General features: G+C 32.9%; 4 long non-coding RNA genes across 7 annotated transcripts; all 4 read right to left on the bottom strand.

Moving 5' to 3' along the window:
- Positions 1 to 714: 714 nt before the first annotated feature.
- LOC114529491 lies at positions 715 to 1,070 on the bottom strand. The gene is made up of 2 exons (XR_003687630.1): positions 1,005 to 1,070; positions 715 to 913 (listed from the first exon to the last, which is right to left on the bottom strand). It is a non-coding gene; the product is annotated as an uncharacterized LOC114529491 (long non-coding RNA).
- An 886-nt stretch (positions 1,071 to 1,956) lies between these two features.
- On the bottom strand, positions 1,957 to 6,590 carry LOC114529455. Of its 3 annotated transcripts, XR_003687625.1 has the most exons (4): positions 5,627 to 5,668; positions 5,157 to 5,254; positions 2,357 to 2,454; positions 1,957 to 1,991 (listed from the first exon to the last, which is right to left on the bottom strand). It is a non-coding gene; the product is annotated as an uncharacterized LOC114529455 (long non-coding RNA). The 3 variants fall into 3 exon arrangements; XR_003687626.1 differs by lacking the exons at positions 1,957 to 1,991; positions 2,357 to 2,454; positions 5,627 to 5,668 and adding exons at positions 3,358 to 3,391; positions 6,561 to 6,590; XR_003687624.1 differs by lacking the exons at positions 1,957 to 1,991; positions 2,357 to 2,454 and adding an exon at positions 3,358 to 3,391.
- A 39-nt stretch (positions 6,591 to 6,629) lies between these two features.
- Positions 6,630 to 7,359, bottom strand: LOC114529456. Its single transcript, XR_003687627.1, has 3 exons — positions 7,318 to 7,359; positions 6,850 to 6,939; positions 6,630 to 6,656 (listed from the first exon to the last, which is right to left on the bottom strand). It is a non-coding gene; the product is annotated as an uncharacterized LOC114529456 (long non-coding RNA).
- A 605-nt stretch (positions 7,360 to 7,964) lies between these two features.
- Positions 7,965 to 9,470, bottom strand: LOC114529419. Of its 2 annotated transcripts, XR_003687617.1 has the most exons (4): positions 9,168 to 9,470; positions 8,576 to 8,665; positions 8,236 to 8,373; positions 7,965 to 8,004 (listed from the first exon to the last, which is right to left on the bottom strand). It is a non-coding gene; the product is annotated as an uncharacterized LOC114529419 (long non-coding RNA). The 2 variants fall into 2 exon arrangements; XR_003687616.1 differs by lacking the exon at positions 9,168 to 9,470 and having other exon boundaries at positions 8,576 to 8,984.
- Between the last annotated feature and the right edge of the window lie 59 nt (positions 9,471 to 9,529).

Genomic DNA, 9,529 nt, shown 5'->3' with positions numbered 1-9,529 from the left:
TTGTCAAGTCACACAGAAGAACTTGCAAAATAAACTAACTAGACTAACTAGAAAAACTAGAGAAAAAACAAGAAAAAAACATTAGGAAAAAACTAGAGAAAAAAATAAATAGAAAAAAACTCGAGAAATAGAAGAAAAAACCAGAGAAAGAAAACTAACTAGAAAAACTACAGAAAAAAACTAGAGAATAAAAGACAAGAGAAAATAGAAAAAAAACTAGATAAATAAAAGAAAAAATAGAGAAATAGAAGAAAAAACTAGAGTAAAAAAAACTAGAGCAATCGAAGAAAATACTAACAGGTTTAACTTAGAAAAATACTAAAAAATATAGAGGTTTAATTTAGAATTGTCAAGTCACACAGAAGAACTTGCAAAATAAAAACACTAACACCATCAGACGAAAAAGGTTTATTTCTTAAACTTTACAAAGAAAAAAGATTTATAAATCCAAGTTTTGAAAATTGTCACATTATTCATAACATTTCACACTAAAAAATATTAATCAATGAAACTGGGTGCCTTTCAACTTTCTTCAACACCAAAGAAAAAAGAATTTCATCAAAAAATAATAAGAGAAATATATTTAGAAAAAATACTAATACTAAGAAGAAATTAAAGAGAAAGAAGTATGAGAAAAAGCCAAAAGCAACTGCTAAAATATTTTCAATTGTGAGGAAGCACAGGGAAAAACATGCAAAATCAAAACACCAACACCACCAGACAAAAAAGTTTACTTCTTAAACATTACAAAGAAAATTTTCTCTTTATAAATCCAAGTTTAGAAAATTGTCACATAATTGATCACATTTCACACATGTTATCACACACTAAAATATTCAATGAATCTAGGATAGGGCTAAAATAATTCAGGTTCTTCTGGGGTGCCTTTCAACTTTCTTCAACTTCATTCATTCTAAAGAGAAAAAGCATTTCATCAATCCTTTTACGCAAAAGTTGTTTTTTCAACCTGACATCATTATTAAAGATATTACTCATTATCTTACTTTAGCCATCTTTCATGGATAGACAATACATTCGTGAATGCATTTTGTTTTATGCCAATTATATTTAGCTGTTTTCAATAAAAAGAATGTGTCACATGCATATATTCAACCCAGAAATATGTCACTATTTAATTTGAACACAGAAAAACTGGGTACCACCCTTCTGAGTACTACAGAATATAAATCACATGGAAATCAGAAAAATTTCTCCCAAGTTTAAATAGTAATTGCTGGTCTTTTTCATGGATATTTATTGTAAGACCACCACAGGAATTATAGTAATCAGCCAGACTTGTTCAGCTGTTATAGCATTAAGTTTCATCATTGGTTTCACACATGGTGACCATAGAAGCAAATTTCAATTTATTGTTGTCATCTCAACAATGTAGTGGTTTTTTAAATCAAATGCTGACCATCCATGACAAAATCAAATTACCTCAGTGCAGATCTTGTTCACTTTCAATCAATGTACATCTGACAGTAAAGTTCATATCCACGACTCATGTTGCACTCTTGACCAGGGAAATCTTGAATATTACAAGAACAAATGATTAATATAAAATTGCATTTTCAACTATCTTAATTATTGTCTAGTTTTTGGTCAGGCATTCTATGGTTACTTCATCCCTCTATATAAATATGCTATATTTATTCAAAGCCCACCACAGGAATTTATCATTGGTGACCACATAGAGAGCATAGAAGCAAAGTTCACTTAGCAATCCTAACAAAATTGTGACTGCCTGACGATTTTAATGAAGATCCTAGTTGCAGCAAATTCCCCCTTATACTAATACAAAATATATATCTGGGCGGTGATATATATTACAAGGTCACTACAAAATTTCAGCTGCAAGGCTAATAGAAATTTTGAGAACAATCAAAATTACTCTGCAAAAATCTTGTTCACTTCCAATTTTCCTCTCACAGTAAAGTCCATATCCAGAGCAGCTAATGTGGCTGGTTGCACTCTTGATCAATGAAAATCTTGAATATATAAAGAAGTTATTATTAAGACAAAATTCCATTTTCAACTATCTTATTATTGTCTGTTTTTCGTCAGGTATTCTATGGTTACTTCACCTTCTAATATAACTATGGTTGCTATATTTATTCAAGACCAGCACAGGAATTTATTACTGGTGACACATAGTGAGTATAGAAGCAAAGTTCACTTTATAATCATAACAAAATTGTGACTGCCTGAGATTTTCATGAAGATCCTAGTTGCAAAATTCCCCCTTATACTAAATAACAAAATATATATCTGGGCGGTTGATATATATTACAAGGTCACTACAAGAATTTCAGCTGCAAGGCTAATATAAATTTTGAAGGAACAACCAAATTACCTCTGCAAAAATCTTTTTCACTTCCAATTTTCCTCTGACAGTAAAGTCCATATCCACAGCAGCTAACGTATCTGGTTGCACTCTTGATCAAGGAAAATCTTGAATTATAAGAAGTTATTATTAAGACAAATTCCATTTTCAACTATCTTAATTATTGTCTAGTTTTTCGTCAGGTATCTATGGTTACTTCATCCCTCTATATAAACTATGGTTGCTATATTTATTCAAAGACCAGCACAGGAATTATTACTGGTGACACATAGTGAGTATAGAAGCAAAGTTCACTTTATAATCTTAACAAAATTGTGACTGCCTGACGATTTTCATGAAAAAGATCCTAGTTAAAGCAAATTCCCCCTTATACTAAATAACAAAATATATATCTGGGCGGTTGATATATATTACAAGGTCACTACAAGAATTTCAGCTGCAAGGCTAATATAAATTTTGAAGGAACAACCAAATTACCTCTGCAAAAATCTTTTTCACTTCCAATTTTCCTCTGACAGTAAAGTCCATATCCACAGCAGCTAACGTGGCTGGTTGCACTCTTGATTCAAGGAAAATCTGGAATATATAAAGAAGTTATTATTAAGACAAAATTCCATTTTCAACTATCTTAATTATTGTCTAGTTTTTCGTCAGGTATTCTATGGTTACTTCATCCCTCTATATATAACTATGGTTGCTATATTTATTCAAAGACCAGCACAGGAATTTATTACTGGTTACACATAGTGAGTATAGAAGCAAAGTTCACTTTATAAATCTTAACAAAATTGTGACTGCCTGACGATTTCATGAAGATCCTAGTTGCAGCAAATTCCCCCTTATACTAAATAACAAAAATATATCTGGGCGGTTGATATATATACAAGGTCACTACAAGAATTTCAGCTGCAAGGCTAATATAAATTTTGAAAAACAATCAAATTACCTCTGCAAAAATCTTTTTCACTTCCAATTTTCCTCTGACAGTAAAGTCCATATCCACAGCAGCTAATGTGGCTGGTTGCACTCTTGACCAAGGAAAATCTTGAATATATAAAGAAGTTATTATTAAGACAAAATTCCATTTTCAACTATCTTAAATATTGTCTAGTTTTTCGTCAGGTATTCTATGGTTACTTCATCCCTCTATATAAACTATGGTTGCTATATTTATTCAAAGACCAGCACAGGAATTTATTACTGGTTACACATAGTGAGTATAGAAGCAAAGTTCACTTTATAATCTTAACAAAATTGTGACTGCCTGACATTTTCATGAAGATCCTAGTTGCAGCAAATTCCCCCTTATACTAAATAACAAAATATATATCTGGGCGTTGATATGTATTACAAGGTCACTACAAGAATTTCAGCTGCAAGGCTAATATAAATTTTGAAGGAACAATCAAATTACCTCTGCAAAAATCTTGTTCACTTCCAATTTTCCTCTGACAGTAAAGTCCATATCCACAGCAGCTAATGTGGCTGGTTGTCTCTTGACCAAGGAAATCTTCAATATATAAAGAAGTTATTATTAAGACAAAATTCCATTTTCAACTATCTTAAATTGTCTAGTTTTTCGTCAGGTTTCTATGGTTACTTCATCCCTCTATATATAACTATGGTTGCTATATTTATTCAAAGACCAGCACAGGAATTTATTACTGGTGACACATAGTGAGTATAGAAGCAAAGTTCACTTTATAATCTTAACAAAATTGTGACTGCCTGACGATTTTCATGAAGATCCTAGTTGCAGCAAATTCCCCCTTATAATAAATAACAAAATATATCGGGCAGGTTGATATGTATTACAAGGTCACTACAAGAATTTCAGCTGCAAGGCTAATAGAATTTTGAAGGAACAATCAAATTACCTCTGCAAAAATTTTTTCACTTCCAATTTTCCTCTGACAGTAAAGTCCATATCCAGCAGCTAATGTGGCTGGTTGCTCTTGACCAAGAAAATCTTGAATATATAAAGAAGTTATTATTAAGACAAAATTCCATTTTCAACTATCTTAATTATTGTCTAGTTTTTCGTCAGGTATTCTATGGTTACTTCATCCCTCTATATATAACTATGGTTGCTATATTTATTCAAAGACCAGCACAGGAATTTATTACTGGTGACACATAGTGAGTATAGAAGCAAAGTTCACTTTATAATCTAACAAAATTGTGACTGCCTGACGATTTTCATGAGATCCTAGTTGCAGCAAATTCCCCCTTATAGTAAAAACAAAATATATATCTGGGCGGTTGATATATATACAAAGGTCACTACAAGAATTTCAGCTGCAGGCTAATATAAATTTTGAAGGAACAATCAAATTACCTCTGCAAAACTTGTTCACTTCCAATTTTCCTCTGACAGTAAAGTCCATATCCACAGCAGCTAATGTGGCTGGTTGCACTCTTGACAAGGAAAATCTTGAATATATAAAGAAGTTATTATTACGACAAAATTCCATTTTCAACTATCTTAATTATTGTCTAGTTTTTCGTCAGGTATTCTATGGTTACTTCATCCCTCTATATATAACTATGGTTGCTATATTTATTCAAAGACCAGCACAGGAATTTATTACTGGTGACACATAGTGAGTATAGAAGCAAAGTTCACTTTATAATCTTAACAAAATTGTGACTGCCTGACGATTTTCATGAAAAAGATCCTAGTTGCAGCAAATTCCCCCTTATAATAAATAACAAAATATATATTCGGGCAGTTGATATGTATTACAAAGTCACTACAAGAATTTCAGCTGCAAGGCTAATAGAAATTTTGAAGGAACAATCAAATTACCTCTGCAAAAATTTTGTTCACTTCCAATTTTCCTCTGACAGTAAAGTCCATATCTACAGCAGCTAATGTGGCTGGTTGCTCAATTGACCAAGGAAAATCTTGAATATATAAAGAAGTTATTATTAAGACAAAATTCCATTTTCAACAATCTTAATTATTGTCTAGTTTTCGTCAGGTATTCTATGGTTACTTCATCCCTCTATATATAACTATGGTTGCTATATTTATTCAAAGACCAGCACAGGAATTTATTACTGGTGACACATAGTGAGTATAGAAGCAAAGTTCACTTTATAATCTTAACAAAATTGTGACTGCCTGACGATTTTCATGAAGATCCTAGTTGCAGCAAATTCCCCCTTGTACTAAATAACAAAATATATATCTGGGCGGTTGATATATATTACAAGGTCACTACAAGAATTTCAGCTGCAAGGCTAATAGAAATTTTGAAGGAATAATCAAATTACCTCTGCAAAAATCTTTTTCACTTCCAATTTTCCTCTGACAGTAAAGTCCATAACCACAGCAGCTAATGTGGCTGGTTGCACTCTTGATCAAGGAAAATCTTGAATATATAAAGAAGTTATTATTAAGACAAAATTCCATTTTCAACTATCTTAATTATTGTCTAGTTTTTTCGTCAGGTATTCTATGGTTACTTCATCCCTCTATATATAACTATGGTTGCTATATTTATTCAAAGACCAGCACAGGAATTTATTACTGGTGACACATAGTGAGTATAGAAGCAAAATTCACTTTATAATCTTAACAAAATTGTGACTGCCTGACGATTTTCATGAAAAAGATCCTAGTTGCAGCAAATTCCCCCTTATAATAAATAACAAAATATATATCGGGCATATATATTACAAGTCACTACAAGAATTTCAGCTGCAAGGCTAATATAAATTTTGAAGAAACAATCAAATTACCTCTGCAAAAATCTTTTCACTTCCAATTTTCCTCTGACAGTAAAGTCCATATCTACAGCAGCTAATGTGGCTGGTGCACTCTTGACCAAGGAAAATCTTGAATATATAAAGAAGTTATTATTAAGACAAAATTCCATTTTCAACTATCTTAATTACTGTCTAGTTTTTCGTCAGGTATTCTATGGTTACTTCATCCCTCTATATATAACTATGGTTGCTATATTTATTCAAAGACCAGCACAGGAATTTATTACTGGTGACACATAGTGAGTATAGAAGCAAAGTTCACTTTATAATCTTAACAAAATTGTGACTGCCTGACGATTTTCATGAAGATCCTAGTTGCAGCAAATTCCCCTTATACTAAATAACAAAATATATATCTGGGCGGTTGATATATTACAAGGTCACTACAAGAATTTCAGCTGCAAGGCTAATATAAATTTTGAAGGAACAATCAAATTACCTCTGCAAAAATCTTGTTCACTTCCATTTTCCTCTGACAGTAAAGTCCATATCCACAGCAGCTAATTGGCTGGTTGCACTCTTGATCAATGAAAATCTTGAATATATAAAGAAGTTATTATTAAGACAAATTGCCTGACGATTTTCATGAAAAAGATCGTAGTTGCAGCAAATTCCCCCTTATAATAAATAAAAAAATATATATCCGGGCAGTTGATATGTATTACAAAGTCACTACAAGAATTTCAGCTGCAAGGCTAATATAAATTTTGAAGGAACAATCGAATTACCTCTGTGCAGAAATCTTGTTCACTTCCAATGTTCATTTGAAAGTAAAGTTCATATCCACAGTTAATGTTGCACTCTTGTCCAAGAAAAATCTTGAATATAAAAAGACATTATTAATATAAAATTCTATTTTCAACTATCTTAATTACTGTCTAGTTTTTGGTTAGGTAATCTATGGTTACTTCATCCTTCTATATATAACTATGGTTGCTATATTTACTTCAAGACCACCACAGGAATTTATTACTGGTGACACATAGTGAGTATAGAAACAAAGTTCACTTAGCAATCTTAACCAAATTGTGACCGCACTGACAATTTTCATGAAAAAGATCCTAGTTGCAGCAAATTCCCTCTTATACTATTGAAATAACAAAATACATACCCAGGCAGTTGATATGTATTACAAGGTAGTGACAAGATTTTCAGCTGCAAGGCTAATATAAATTTAGAAGAAACAATCGAATTACCTCTGTGCAGAAATCTTGTTCACTTCCAATGTTGACCAAGGAAAATCTTTAATATAATAAGACATTATTAATATAAAATTGCATTTATAACTACCTTAATTATTGTCTAGTTTTAGCAGAAGGCACACAAACAGTAAAGTAAAATACTTAACTTTGACCAGACAGCACAACAATCTTGCTCAGAAAGGTCCGCGAACGGTCCACGTGTATAGTTTTCTTCGGCATCGCCATTTTGAATTCGGCCGGGCGAGTCTTGAACTGATTTCTATTTCAACTGTTCTCTTGACGTTCGTCTTGATAACTAGCTGTTGAGATAAACGTTAATGACAAAATCTTCAGTTCTGCTTCAGTCTATGGGTACGAAAATTGCTCAAGACATAAATTTTCAGTAAAAAATTATCATCATTGCAGGCAAAATTAATCTCGAAACTTTAGATAACCTTGTACGCAGAATATTTCATATTGTATATGGTTTTTTGTTATTTCTGACCGACAATTAGCAGAAGGCACACAAACATCAAAGTAAAATACTTAACTTTGACCAGACAGCACAACAATCTTGCTCAGAAAGGTCCGCGAACGGTCCACGTGTATGGGATCGCCATTTTGAATTCGGCGGCGGCGAGTCTTGAACTGATTTCTATTTTCTATTTCAACTGTTCTCTTGACGTTCGTCTTGATAACTGGCTGTTGAGATAAACGTTAATGACAAAATGTTCAGTTCTGCTTCAGTCTATAGGTGCGGAAGTTGCTCATGACATAAATTTTCAGTAAAAAATTATCATCATTGCAGGCAGAATTAAGTTCGAAATTTTAGATAACCTTGTACGCAGAATATTTCATATTGTATATGGCTTTTTGTCATTTCTGGCCAACAATTAGCCGAAGCACACAACATCAAAAGTAAAAATACTTAACTTTGACCAGACAGCACAACAATCTTGCCCAGAAAGGTCTGCGAACGGTCCAGGTGGATGGTTTTCTTTGGCATCGCCATTTTGAATTTGGCCGGGCGAGTCTTCGCATTCATCTTGACAACTAGCTGTTCAGATAAACCTATATACAACGAAAAAAAAGGGTTCGGCTCAGCTACACTGTACTCCTTAAGGAAGGCCTACGGCCTTCCCGTAGATTAGTGTAAAGGCCTACAAGTGGGAACTAGCAGCGTGCGGGGGACCAAAACGCTCTAGGCAAACGGTCCCCCTACTGGGGTCGGACAAAGCAACCGCAGATTACGCATATAATCGCCGGAACCCACCTTTTAGTCAACGGCGAACACCTTCTTCTTCGAACAATCTTCAATCTTGCTGAGCTTCGATCTTGCTGTCCACCTTCGATCGCCACCAATCTAAAGAAATTTTTTTTTAACGTTGAGATTAGTTTCATAGGCAATAATTACCATGTGATCTTAGCAGATCACGTGGTATGATAATGTACGACAACATGCCGATCAACTCCGAACATCATCGTGAGCGATGTTACAATAAACGAATCACTAAACGCCTAGAAAAAAGTTGTCCTTTCCTATATTTCAACCTTTTAAAAGCAGTGCATTCTAGTTTTGTTTTGAAGCACAATTTGTTTTTTGCTTCTAGTTTTTTGGTTTCGTTTTAAAAGGTGAATTGTCTCTGAATTCTTTGTATTTCTGATGTCAAACACTCCTGTTCTTTTTGGTATCATCAATATAAGCTCCTTTGTTTTGGAGACATACAACAGTTTTTTTTATTTTAGCCAAAACATATAGCAGCAATTACAGATTCACTAAGTTCATTCTCATCTTGATTCACAAATTTTTAAAGGACTTGAATCGATTCCATGCGGTCTACAATAGCTGGGCGAACGTCTTACACCTAAAGTCAGTCAAAGATTGTTGTATCTCAATTCTTCAGCTTCAGTGGTTCTTTAGACTTAGCAATAGTTTATTTCCCTTTCTTATCATTGCATTCCAGTTTAAAATTATAGTTTATATTGTATTTCCAGGCATTTATTCCATATTTCCCTTTCTTATCATTGCATTCCGGTTTCAATTTATAGTTTATATTGTCAGACAATAATTGTCTTTCCAGGCATTTATTCCACTACATATCTCCAATATTGTAAAAATGGTTCTTTAAGCCTTCAGATCAAAACATTGGCAAAAACAATCTGAAACACAAAATTAACATCAGACTCTGATAAAACAACATTGAATCAACGTTTAAACAATTCTACT

This window comes from Dendronephthya gigantea, unplaced genomic scaffold (assembly GCF_004324835.1).
Source record: "Dendronephthya gigantea isolate DGI-Jeju-01 unplaced genomic scaffold, DenGig_1.0 000056F, whole genome shotgun sequence".
NCBI lineage: Eukaryota > Metazoa > Cnidaria > Anthozoa > Malacalcyonacea > Nephtheidae > Dendronephthya > Dendronephthya gigantea.
The sequence above is the reverse complement of the archived record's forward strand: the minus strand, read 5'-3'. Positions and strand labels throughout refer to the sequence as shown.